At 30.0% G+C, this 14,632-nt stretch overlaps 1 pseudogene; it reads left to right on the top strand.

Moving 5' to 3' along the window:
* The first annotated feature begins 240 nt into the window (after positions 1 to 240).
* On the top strand, positions 241 to 12,953 carry LOC113374491 (annotated as a pseudogene).
* The last annotated feature ends 1,679 nt before the right edge of the window (positions 12,954 to 14,632 follow it).

The following is a 14,632-nucleotide window of genomic DNA, read 5'->3' as shown; positions in this document are numbered from 1 at the left end:
AATACATGAATTTGTTGTTATGTTAAAATACGGACATGTCAAAAGTGGCCTAGTGTACGGGCGCGAATTAAGCGCATCGATTAATGGAAAATACAAGCATTATATAATTTAGTGTTGCTTTTGTTTATTTGTTAATGTAAATGTTGTCCAAAGTTTACATTTTAAATGATAACCTCATTTTCTAAATCATAACCTCATATGTCAAGTATTGTTTGTGTTCTGTCGAAGAGAAATGGCCGACATGACGCTTCTTAGATATAATTAATAGTTTTTATTCATTTTCAAAGCTTTTCAGTGGATTTTGATATTAAAATTGGTTTTAACGAGTCTCAAATGGATTTTTTGATGTCGGAATCAAGGTTTTGTGTGAAAATTGTTAAAATTCAGTTTAGGTTATGATTGGAAATAAATAAATTAAGGACGCTTTTGTCTTGTAAGGAGGCAAAAGTAACTTCATTTTAATTTATTGGATTTTGATACTAAAATTTATTCTAACGCGTCTTAAATGGACTTTTTGATGTTGAAATTGAGGTTGCAAAAAAGAAACTTTTAAAATTTAGTTTAGGTTATAGTAATAAAATTATTATTAAGGGTGCTTTTGAGTTGCTAAGGGAACAAACCTTCAGTTTGGCCTAAAAATGCTTCAGTGTCAACTTTGTTTTTAAATTTGACATTTTTATAGAATTATAATTTTGATAGAATTTAGTTTAGGTTATAGTAGTAAAAAATACATTAAGCGGGCTTTTCAATTGTTAACGTGCAAAAAATTAATTCTTGATTCAAAGAACTTGCATACTTCTTGTTGTGCTTTTAATATTCTATTTTTTATGTTTACTTGTATTATATAGAGACTTTTCTTATAAAATACTAAATATCTCAAATAATTCCAAGAATTATTGAGTTGATATAATTTGATTTAGGTTATAGCAGTAAAAAATACATTAAGCGGCTTTTGAATTGTTAACGAACAAAAAGTTCATTCGGTCATAAAGAACTTGCATACTTCTTGTTGTGCTTTTAATTTCATACTTCTATATGTTTACTTGTATTATATAGACATTTTTCTTATAAAATACTAAATATCTCAAATATTTCCAAGAAAATATATCATTTTTAGTGTTTACTGTTTACAGTAACATATTTAAGTGTAACATGTTAACAACTTTGAACTTCGTAGAACAATCACAACTATTTTTAAGCATTAAATTTAAACACTTACATATATATGCTATCGATTATTATACATTTTTAAATATGCATATAAAATATATGCTAGAAAACATATCAAGTTTAGTATTTGTTGTTGTATTAGACATATTAAGTATAACATATTAATATTTACTATAGTAGAATAACCAGACCTTTTTTTAAAGAAAGTACAAATTGTACTCTTTACATGCATTTGCAATCAACATTTTTATTAAATATCTTAAATATTTGCCAGAAAACTTATTAAGTTTAGTATTTGTTGTAAAGTATACATATTTAAGTATGATATATTAAAACTAAAGGGCTTTTTTAGTTCAGAGGCAAAAATTTTATTTGCTTTTAATTTTGATATTATTCATTTTACTTGAATGATCATTGACTTAATTGATTATATAATTTATTCAAGACAAAATGTTATTTGGTCTTTAACTTGTTTATAAAAAAGTTTTCAAGATTGATATATTTAAATATTAAGAGTCTAGCTTTATGAAATAACTTTATATCAATTTTATATTATCATCTTTTGCATTAATTCAATTATTTTTATTATTTTCAGTTCATCATATGATCTGACATTAACCAACCCCCAAGAGAATGGATGACGAAGAAGTGGCTTTTCGCATGGAGGCTTGGAATGAGAGTGTAGCCACGGGCGGCAGACCAGTGGTTGTGTCTCATTGGAGCTCTGACCAGAGCCCTCAACACGAGACTGTTTGTACAGAGGAAATTGTGAATGATGAAGTCGTACAGGAAGAAGTTATAGCTATGGAGGAGATGATTCAATCAACACATCCCGATCAGCATTACATTGTAAGAATTCACATAATAAATAAATAAATAATTCACATATTTATATTATTTTAATTGTAACTTTTTATCCAGGTTGGAGGAGAGATGCTTCCTCATAGCATATCACAGTCTTTAGACCAAATGGCTGCAGAGAATCTTATATACATGGCACAAGATGTTGGTGTTATGTCGAATGATATAATTGAAGAGGACCAGGTTAATGATGAGATGCAGAATGAGGCTGATGTGTCCAATGGACAGAATGATCAACAGTATTTTGAGTGTCAGGTCACTGAAGAAGTTATTACTGATGAGTGGGTTGAAGAAACTGGACAGGATAGGTAGAATTAATTATTTTTATATTCTGTTATAGCATCCAAAAGAATATTGAATTTTACTATGTTATTTTAGAGTTGAAATTGTAGTAGACCAATTGGCATCAACAGAACAGCCTGAAGATGATATTGATATAAGTTTACCAACGGATCAAGATGAATATTCAGCCTCTAGGTAACTTATTTATTTAAATAAACAGTCAGTATTGTTTATGTCAATCAGGCCCCACCCCTGTGATTTTTGCTCAAGACGTTTTCGCAAAAAAGCAATTTATGAACCTTGATTGCTCATCAAAATGACAGACCTCATTGTTGCAATTTTATGTGGAGCAAGGTAATTAATAAAATTTTTTAAACATCTGTTTATAAAGTTACTGTATAAGTTAATAATTTTTAGGTACACTAATAAAAATGAGTTAATGAGTCATTTGAAAAGTCATGCTTATGCACCAACTGAAGATGATCATGAGGAGGACCAAAATATGATTGCTAATAATCTTAATGACTTAGGTTTGTAATTGAATGCTACAACCAATAACAAATATTATTTATATTATTCATGTTTTGTTTTATTTGTGTTTTAGGTGACAATTTTATGTCTCCAACTCATGAGGTTCCAAAACGTAAGAGATCATCAAACAAACATAACCAGATGAGTGGCAATTCTTCTGGTATTAGTCGCAGAAGAAAACAAGACCAGGCTGTTTACGAGGAGATGGATGAGGATATGAGAATTTTAACTGAAGCTGCTGAGCAGCATTATGCACATTCAATGTCTTTAGAACCTAGGTAAGTTGATAAATGATATATAACACCATAATCTGCATGTTTTTTTATGTAGAAGTTGTGATGAATCATTGTTTTTGTTATGTAATTGAAGGTTTCCAGTAACTGACCCTAGAAAACCGTTTGTTTGCCAACACTGTGGGGTAGGTTTTGCTCGTGAGAAAGCATTGGCATCTCATGCAAGGGTAAGTAATTTAATTTTAATATTCTTTTATTATACAGTCATATATTATTGCAATGTTAATATATACATTCAATTCTTTTGTTTCAAGCAACATTTATTTTATTTATCATAGATTCATGGAGGTGATTCACCATTTGAATGTGAAACTTGTGGTGAAATGTTTTGGGATGCTGCTGTTTTGCGAGAACACACCAGAAATAAACATCAAATTCAATCCAGTAATTCAGAATACGAACCAGAAAATGGTAAGATATCAACTACTCAATTTGACAAATATATACAAAATTATTTATGCAAATGTTTTTGAAATTTTAGATGATGAGTCAGATTTATCAGACACGGACAGCAAATTTGGGGACTATTATTGCAATACGTGTGGAATGTCATTTCATCGAGTTGATTTATTAAAGAGGTAGAGTATAGTCAAATTTTATAGTTGTTAAAATAATTTACAACATTTTCAGACTGTTTATAATATTTTCAGACCTTTTACAAAAATTTCATACCATATAGAACATTTTTAGACAATTTACAACATTTGCAGAGAATTCACAACATTTTTAGACCATGCAGAACATTTTTAGACCATTTACAATATTTACAGACAATTCACAACATTTTTAGACCAAGTAAAACACTTTTAGATCATTTACAAAATCTTTACACCATTTACAACATTTTCATAGATTGTACAATATTTTTAGACATTTTACAAAATTTTTACACAATTTACAACATTTTTACATGATTTACAGCATTTTTATACAATTTACAACATTTTTAGACCATGTAAAGCACTTTTAGACCATTTCCAACACTTTTAGATAATTTACAACACTTTTAGACCATTTACAACACTTTTAGACCATTCACAACATTTGCAGACAATTTACAATATTTTTAGACCATTTACAATATTTTTAGACCATTTACAACATTTTTAAACTATTATATATTTATTTATTCTTTATTTCACACAATTTGCAACTTTTTTACACCATTTACAACATTTTTACACGATTTACAGCATTTTTATACAATTTACAACATTTTTAGACCATGTAAAACACTTTTAGACCATTCACAACATTTGCAGACAATTTACAACACTTTCTGCCAATTTACAATATTTTCATACCATTTACAACATTTTAGACAATTTACAACATTATTAGACCATTTAGACCATTCTTACACAATTTACAACATTTTTACACGATTTACAAGATTTTTAAACAATTTACAACATTTTTACACGATTTACAAGATTTTTAAACAATTTACAACATTTTTAGACCATGTAAAGCACTTTTAGACCATTTACAACAGTTTTATAATATTTACAACAGTTTTAGACCATTTACAACACTTCTAGACCATTTACAACACTTTTAGACCATTTACAACACTTTTAGATCATTTGCAACATTTGCAGACAATTTACAACATTTTTAGACTATTTACAATATTTGCAGACAATTCACAACATTTTTATAGACTAATAAAACACTTTAGATCATTTACAAATCTTCTTCACACCATTTACAACATTTTCCTACATTGTACAATTTTTTTAGACATTTCACAACATTTTTACACAATTTACAACATTTTTACATGTTTTACAGCACTTTTATACAATTTACAACATTTTAGACCATGTAAAGCACTTTTAGACCATTTACAACATTTGCAGACAATTTACAACACTTTCTGCCAATTTACAACATTTTCATATCATTTACAACATTTTAGACAATTTACAACATTTTTAGACAATTTACAAAATTGTTAGACCATTCACAACATTTGCAGACAAGTTACAACATTATTAGACCATTTAGACCATTCTTACACAATTTACAACATTTTTACACGATTTACAAGATTTTTAAACAATTTACAACAATTTTAGACCATGTAAAGCACTTTTAGACCATTTACAACAGTTTTATACTATTTACAACAGTTTTAGACCATTTACAACACTTCTAGACCATTTACAACACTTTTAGACCATTTACAACACTTTTGCAGACAATTTACAACATTTTTAGACTATTTACAATATTTGCAGACAATTCACAACATTTTTAGACTAAGTAAAACACTTTTAGATCATTTACAAAATCTTCACACCATTTACAACATTTTCCTACATTGTACAATTTTTTTAGACATTTCACAACATTTTTACACAATTTACAACATTTTTACATGTTTTACAGCACTTTTATACAATTTACAACATTTTTAGACCATGTAAAGCACTTTTAGACCATTTACAACACTTTTAGATCATTTACCACACGTCTAGTCCATTTACAACACTCTTAGACCATTTACAACACTTTTAGACCATTTATAACACTTTATGCCAATTTACAACATTTTCATACCATTTACAACATTTTAGACAATTTACAACATTTTTAGACAATTTACAATATTTTTAGACCATTCACAACATTTGCAGACAATTTACAACATTTTTATACCATTTGGACCATTTTTACACAATTTACAACATTTTTACGTGATTTACAGCATTTTTATACAATTTACAACATTTTTAGACCATGTAAAGCACTTTTAGACCATTTACAACACTGTTAGACCATTTACAACACTTTTAGACCATTTACAACACTTTTTAGACCATTCACAACACTTTTGCAATTTACAATTTTCATACCATGTACATCATTTTAGACAATTTACAACATTTTTAGACAATTTACAATATTTTTAGACCATTTACAATCTTTGCAGACAATTCACAACATTTTTAGACCAAGTAAAACACTTTTAGATCATTAACAAAATTTTTACACCATTTACAACATTATTTTTAGACATTTTACAACATTTTTACATAATATACAACATTTTTACATGATTTACAAGATTTTTAAACAATTTACAACATTTTTAGACCATGTAAAGCACTTTTAGACCATTTACAACAGTTTTAGACCATTTACAACACTTTTAGACCATTCACAACATTTGCAGACAATTTACAACATTTTACACAATTTACAATATTTTTAGCCATTTACAATATTTTTAAGCTATTATGTATTTATTTTTTCTCCTTTTTAGACATGCTAGGCTGCATATGAGTAGAAAAGACATATCAGAAACTGAAGATGGACACATGTGCAATGTCTGTGGTGAAACATTCCGTGAGGCTTTGGATCTTCTTGCACACGCAGAAGCTCATGCAAGATACCAGCCCCACAGGTAAACACAACTCCAACTTATCTGTTTATTTTTTTATGATAACAAATTACTCTTCAATAATTATATAAATTTTTAGGTGTATGTTGTGTGGAGAGAGCTTCAGCAATGAATCCAGTCTTTCGGGGCACGTCCAGCAATTGCATGTTGACTTGTTGACACCCAATTCCTGTCTGCTTTGTGGAAAGCAGTGCCGAGATCGAAAAGCTCTACTTAAACATTCATGGGAACACTCCAAGGAACGAGAACATACTTGTAGCAAATGTGCTAAGACTTTCCATAATAAAGCTAGGTAATAATTAATTTACATTTAAATTATAACTTTTATCAATCTTTTTTTCAATATCAAGATGTAAAATATATTTTTTTTTAAGGTTGAAGAGACACATGGCTTCACATCGCAACAAATGCGTAACATGTGACATATGTGGGGAACAATTTCCAGATGGTCGTAGTTTAATGAATCACAGACATTCTCATAGTTCAATATCAGGCAGACAATTTCCTTGCAGAGAGTGCGGTAAGTAAAAAAATAATAATAAAATTTATTTAATGAGCAAATGAAAATAAGTAGTGGTAAATCTAGATTTTTTGGAAAGCTATATTGTTTCTTTAGACTTTATTAACATTGATGCTTACAAGTTTTTTTTATGTTTTGATGGCATCTTTATTTACTGTTTTTGTGTAGAGAAATTTCCAAATCTATAATAACAAATATGATGGGATTATGATAAATAAGGCATGTTATAAAATGTTTGAGTTTTATATCTTGCCTAATTTTTGCACATATGTCCATTTTTAGTTTCTGATATGTTTTTTCTACTTATATGCAACCTAGCATGTCTAAACGTAAGAATAAATAAATATATAATAGTCTAAAAATGTTGTAATTGGTCTAAAAATATTGTAAATATTCTAAAACTGTTTTATAGGGTCTGATAATGTTGTGAATGTTCTAAAACTGTTCGATATGGAGTAAAAATGTTGTAAATGGCCTAAAAATTTTGTAAATTGTCTAAAAATATTGCACTTGGTATGAAAATGTTGTAAATGGCCTAAAAATTTTGTAAATAGTCTAAAAATGTTGTACATGGTATAAAAATGTTGTGAATTGTCTGCAAATGTTCTAAATGGTCTAAAGATGTTGTAAATTGTCTAAAAATGTTTTACATGGTCTAAAAATGTTATGACTTGTCTGCAAGTGTTGTAAATTGAATTGTATTTCAATAGTTCCTACATAAACTGCATAAATGGCAGTTCCAATTGGATTCAAAAAAAATTCCACAAAATTTAAACAATATATTACATCTTTAGATCATTTATAGCTATTATATATCAAATAAATATATAATCGTCTAAAAATATAGTACATGGTTTTAAAATGCCGTACATGGTTTAAAAATGTTGTAAATATTCTAAAACTGTTTTATAGGGTCTAATAATGTTGTGAATGTTCTAAAACTATTTGATATGGTCTAAAAATATTGTGAATTGCTTGCAAATGTTGTAAATAGTCCAAAAATGTTGTAATCTATCTCAAAATGTTGTAAACTATTTAAAAATATTGTACTTGGTATGAAAATGTTGCAAATGGCCTAAAAATGTTGTAAATTGTCTAAAAATGTTGTACTTGGTATAAAAATGTTGAGAATAGTCTGCACATGTTGTAAATTGTCTAAAAATGTTGTGAATTGTCTGCAGATGCTCTAAATGGTCTAAAGATGTTGTAAATTGTCTAAAAATGTTGTACATGGTATAAAAATGTTGCGAATTGTCTGCAAATGTTCTAAATGGTCTAAAGATGTTGTAAATTGTCTAAAAATGTTTTACATGGTTCAAAAATGTTATGAATTGTCTGTAAGTGTTGTAAATTGAGTTGTATTTTAATAGTTCTTGCATAAACTGCATAAATGGCAATTCCAATTGGATTTAAAAAATTTCCACACAGTTTAAACAAAATATTACATCTTTAGATCATTTATTGCATTTTCAGATATTTTACAACATTTTCAGATCAAGTACAACATTTTTAGACTATTTACAACATTTTCAGAATTGTTTCCAACACTTTTATACAATTTTTAACATCTTCAGCCAATTTATAAATATAAAATTATTAGGCAACAACCACCTTTTTAGGCAACTTACAACACTTTCAGACAATTTACAACACTTTCAGACATTTTATAACACTTTTACACAATTTACAACACTTTTAAACAATTCACAACAATTTCACACAATTTCACACAATTTCCGTCATTTTCAGTCTATTTTCAACAATTTCAGAATATTTACAATTATACTTTTAGACATTTTGCTGCCAAAGTGGTATTAGATGTTTTACTTCAATTATTAAATCCATTGATAATGTTATAATATACCATCTGGTACCAGTATTTATTTACATAAGATTATTTTTACAGGAAAAACATTCGGTTCGAGAAGTTCACAGCAGATTCACATAAGAATACACACAGGTGAGAGGCCTTATGGCTGTCGGTTTTGCTGGAAGGCTTTTGCTGATGGGGGCACTCTTAGAAAACACGAAAGAATTCACACAGGTAAACATTTATTTAATATTATTATTATCCATTTCTATTTGGTTTGTATTATACAATTTGTATAATACAAAAAGGAAACACGAAAGAATTCACACAGGTAAACATTTATTTAATATTATTATTATCCATTTCTATTTGGTTTGTATTATACAATTTGTATAAATTTTCTAGGTGAAAAGCCATATGCTTGTGCAGTGTGTCCCAGAGCCTTCAATCAACGAGTGGTGCTAAGAGAGCACATCAGATCTCATCACAGTGGTCCGGATACATCCAGAGGCAATCATTCATCTCCATATGCTTGCGCAGTGTGTTCAGACGTCTTCACCAGCTCACATGATTTAATTCAGCATCTGATTCACCATTCTGATATGAACACTGCTATGAAAAGACAACCTCAGGTGGGAGGAATAGATATAAAGATGATGCTCTATCAATTAATAAATTTTTTTAACATGTCTTGTTTTTTTAGGTTGGTCCTAGAAAGTACAAACGTCGCAGGAAATTGAAGCCTTATGAGGTTGATAGGCTGGTTAGGAAAGGTGAACATCGCAAGGACAAGCAGCGCAGGGAATCAGAAGGAGAACGAGAGAGTGATGTCTGGTAATAATTAATAACTACTATAAATGTCTCCCTCTCTTTGCAAATAGCACAAAGACAAAAATATATTATATTTTATATTTATTTGTGTGTGAATTACTATTTAGGTATTCAGATTATTCTCCAATGCTAGAAGATTTGGATAGAGTACCACCTTCTTCATCAGGAGGGAGCATGTCAACAGCAGCAGTGCAGAACAATACTGATTATGGATCACCCAGCACGGCTACCGGTAGTTTTAGTTCACCAAGGAGTTCAAGTGAGTGGTATTACTAAATTATTAATTTTATTTTGTGTTTTCCTTATTCTAATTGCGACATCAATATATCAGTAGTAGTACTTTATTTTGAGCCCAAGACTATTTTTTGAAGTATGTATAATACTTTATTAATTGCTTTATGAACTTATTTGTTTTTTAATTGCATTTTAAATATTATTATGCATTTTCAATGTTGTTAATATGGTTTTGCATGTATCAAAGAATATTCTTTGTTATTTGTGGAAGAAGTGGCACTTGTTATGTGTAAATGGAAGTAGGATCGGGTAGAAATGGATTTGCATTTGCAATGGGATTATGATGTGTGGCAAGACATAAAATGTTTTAGTTCTATTATATCGATAGTTTTTACAAAAACTGTATCAATGGCAGTTCCAGTTTGAGTTACAATTCTTCAGACGATTTACAGTATTTTTAGACTATCTACAACAGTGGTTCCCAACCTTTTCAATGTCACTACCCCTGCGAACAAGTATGGGAATTGAGTTTACCCCTAGTTAATTTAAAATAATTAAAACCACCAAATGTGAACGAAAATATATCTATTATCCAACTCCATTTATAGAACAAATGTTTGGTCTTTAATTTTTGCAAAATATTCTTTTTCTTTTTGTGCCCTCTAATTTTCAAGAAACAATCCAATTTCTTCTCGTAATTCGTAAACCCTACTTACAACTTTGCCTCTTGATAACCAACGTAGGTCTGTACGCACGCCTTAGGGGGGGAAAATTAAATTTATAATATATTATAATATTTTTTATTATTTATATAAAAACTAGAATACTTAATAAATTGTAAAACAATCTAACTTAACTAGGGATACAGAGACACAAAAAGTGTATATATTTTGCAATGTGATATCAGTAGAAACAATTAACCGATAGAAAAAAAGTTGCATGCGGGCGCTAACGACTTCAGAACCGGCCCTGTCTGTATGGTACAAAAGAGCATTAAATGTAGCTCCAATTATATCGCATAAAACTTTGAACAATCTTGAGTTAGTAGCGCTGCCTCAAATATGATTAACAATTTTTACAACGTGTTTAGCAAATCTGGTGGAAGCGTTTTCATAGCCAAAGCGAAATGGTGTATCAGGCCATTTTCTATAATAAACTCGTTTAGCGTTTGAAATACGTCTTCGCCGCGGGTAATAGTGGGTAAAGACTTGCAGAACAAATATTTCTCCTTTCCATTGCCATCTTTAAAGTATCATGTGAATATCAACAATTGTGAACACAAAACAACATCTGTGGACTCGTCCACTTGCAGCGCAAACATAGGACTTTCCTTTATTTCATTTACTTTACTATTATTTTGTTTATTGATATTTTAATACTATTTCGTGCTATCCCTTGTTACCCCTCTAGAATCTCCGTTTTACCCTTGCGAGGGTAATTACCCCCAGGTTGGGAACCAATGATCTACAACATTTTCAGATGATTCACAGCATTTTCAAGCAATATAAACAATTTTCAGATAGTTTTTAAGACCTATTCATTCATTCTTTGCTTTTTTCTATTCCTCCTTCATGATAACATTGCCTGTTGAAGATGATCTTGTTGATAGCATTGGAAGTTTCATTGGTTTTTCTGAAAGTTTGGTATAAATCGGTGGCTGTTAGGTTTATCGTTTTTTTTGCACCTATTTTTGTAGTTTTTTATTTGTGTAGTAGTGATGGTCCTTCATAAAACAAACTCCCAGCAATATCTTTCTATTAATGTACCAGGTCGCCGATCGGCATCTCCTGCTAAGAAACAAAAAGTGAAAAACTCGAATTCTACATCCACCAACAACGACGATGGCTACCAGGCCGTCTGCGATAGTTTTGAAACTGTTATGCAAAGTTTCAGTACTCTCGTCAAAGACATGAAAGCCAACAAGTCTAAAAAGAAAAAAGAATTGGCGCAACAAGTGGCACAGTCCTCTAGACCAAAGATGATCCACACGGCCAAAACGAGAGTTGACCAAGAAGGTAAGAAGAAGACTAAGACTTTGATCACCAGGACGACGGCATCGTCTGTAGTCACCCAGCCTGTCCTTCATTCTTATAAGTCCGAGAGGAATAGACCGAGGACTAAGAATGTCAATTACCACGTCTTACAAGCTGAGAGACCGCAGCCTGCTGTGTTTCCTGATGCACAACTCCAGAGCGACTTGGAGAATATTCTGTCTATGACTACTCCGATAAAAATTAAACCCGATCCTGATATGCAGAGTTTTGAGACGTCGCCTCCGCCTGTCTCGAATGAGGTAGACATCACGACGACCACTCAGAACATGGACAGTCCCCTAAAAGACATCAAAGGCATCGAAAAATTTAATTCGGACCTTGTGCATGATCTAGAGCAGATTCTGCAAAGTCCAATCAGACCAAAATTCAATTCGGAGTCCAGCAACAACAATGGACAAGAAGAGCAGTTTATTCAGCAGGTGAATCAACAGATGAATCAGCAGGTGAATCAGGAGATTGTAAAGAAAAAGAAGGATGTCAAGCGGCCAGCATCAGTGAATCAATCTACAGCAGGGTCTGCAGTCAGAAGGAGTGTCAGGAATACTGCTAGAGTCAGTGGTAATAGGAGAAGCGTGGTGACAGATTTTAAAGATGTGGTTGTCAAAGAGGAAATTTTGGATCAGGATGAATATGATGGTGATGAGATTGGTATCTTTAAATGTGAGATGTGCAGTGAAAGTTTCACAACGAGATCTGAATTGTTGGTACATGTACCTATTCATATATGATGACTCAAAGTTTGATTCAGAGCATAATTGGATGAACTCACTTGTACTATATGCTTTTTTTGTACATATTTTTGATGTATTTTTAGACAATGGATTTTTTCTAATAATGTTCACATATGTATTGACAGAGTCTAATAATGGGGGGCATGGCTTCAATAGAAAAAGATAAATTTCTTTAAAAATTTATTCTAAAATCCACACATTTGGCTTTAGTCCTAGCCTTCATTCAGTGAAATTATAAAGTGAAAAAGAGAAAAATACTTACAATTTGCTTATTCTAATATTAAAAATAGGATTGACAAGGATTTATGGTATAGGATATCCTATAATATTAATGCAGGATGATTTATGTAAATTATAGGTGTTTTTCACTTTTTAGCTTTTAATTCTAAAACACTATTGTTGATATTTTAGTCTTGAATTTGGTTTTATCTCTATTAAATGAAGGCTAGGACTATAGCCAAAATGTATGGATTTTATATATATATATATATATATATATATATATATATATATATATATATGTATAGATTATTAGACTTTCTCAATATATATGGTAACTTTTTCTAAAGATTTTTCTTCGACTAAAGATTTTTCCTCTTTTGCACAATTTTATTAGGAAATATTTTTTGTATTTTTATTCACAAACTTGATCGAGATGATCGCTTATGTACAAACATTGTTTTATTTGTATAGAGTAGCATGTATAAAAAGTTTTAATATAAATTTTTATCTTAAATGTTATAAAATTTTAATGAATAATTAAATGAATTGTTAGAGTCGTATTCATAAGTTATTATTTTCTGTGCATATGTGCATTATTTATTTTGTGTAATATTTTATTCATAAGGAGGTATTGTTATAAGAATGGGCATATGTTGAAGTACAACAAATCATGAATATGCAGTAAAACCTTGTTCAGATGATTTCTCTGGGTTATTATGTGAGATGGGGATAATAACGTACTTATGTAATAAGTGCTAATTTTGATTAATGTAGGTAATAAATTATACATTTATGAATTACATTAAATAATTAGTATTGTAATTAAAATAGCGCTATTTAAAATAATCACTTATTTTAGTTTGGAAAGAAAAATTGATGCATTAGCAATTTGTCATTATGGTAAAACAAGAAAATAGAGACTGGCTTACCATCCTGACTCGTGCCCACTGGCTTACCATCATGACAAATTGTCCTCTCTTGAAAATATTGGGTTTAATTGGCACCACATATTTCAAAATAAATAAGCGTCTGGCGGATCCTATATTTGCAGCAATTTTTGAAGCGTTGCCAATCAAGTATCAACATCTTGTTGTGTCAATTCTGGTGGCAATTTTCCAGTGATTTCATTGACTGCACAAAATGCCCTTGCAAATTTTATCTACTGATAATTGATACTGCCGGTAGCCACGCCTTTGGATTCATTTAAAATTATTACCTACATTTCGCTTTTTTGTCTACAAACCAGTAACTTTATTTCCTGTTTTTTCCAAATAATAGGTGGAGCTCAGCAGCTGACTGAGTTTGTGATTTTTTTATCGAAAACTTTCAACATCTCAATTTTTCTTGAAATGCTAAGAGCTTTGGCGTATTAAACGTGACAACATATAGTATTAAGCGTTAAGAAATGCATGAATATATGTGGTGTAAAAAGGAATTGAGAAATCATATGAAACATAATCATCTTAACAGGGTTCTACTGTATTTGAATATCAACCATGAAATAATATATAGAACTCATTGGAAAGGAATATAAATATATCAATATTAATCAATTTTTGTATCGAGCCAATACATACTGTAAATTATACTAAAATGATAAGTACTATAAAATTTTTAGTCATTTTGCTAAAAAGAAAGTATTTTTAAGCGAAAACATGAACTTTTCGAATAGTCTAAGAGATTT

The sequence above is a fragment of the Ctenocephalides felis genome, unplaced genomic scaffold (genome assembly GCF_003426905.1).
Source record: "Ctenocephalides felis isolate EL2017-DRISC unplaced genomic scaffold, ASM342690v1 CF-g0.4_SCAFFOLD_00845, whole genome shotgun sequence".
Classification (NCBI taxonomy): Eukaryota; Metazoa; Arthropoda; class Insecta; order Siphonaptera; family Pulicidae; genus Ctenocephalides; species Ctenocephalides felis.
This window is presented reverse-complemented; position numbering and strand designations above follow the sequence as displayed.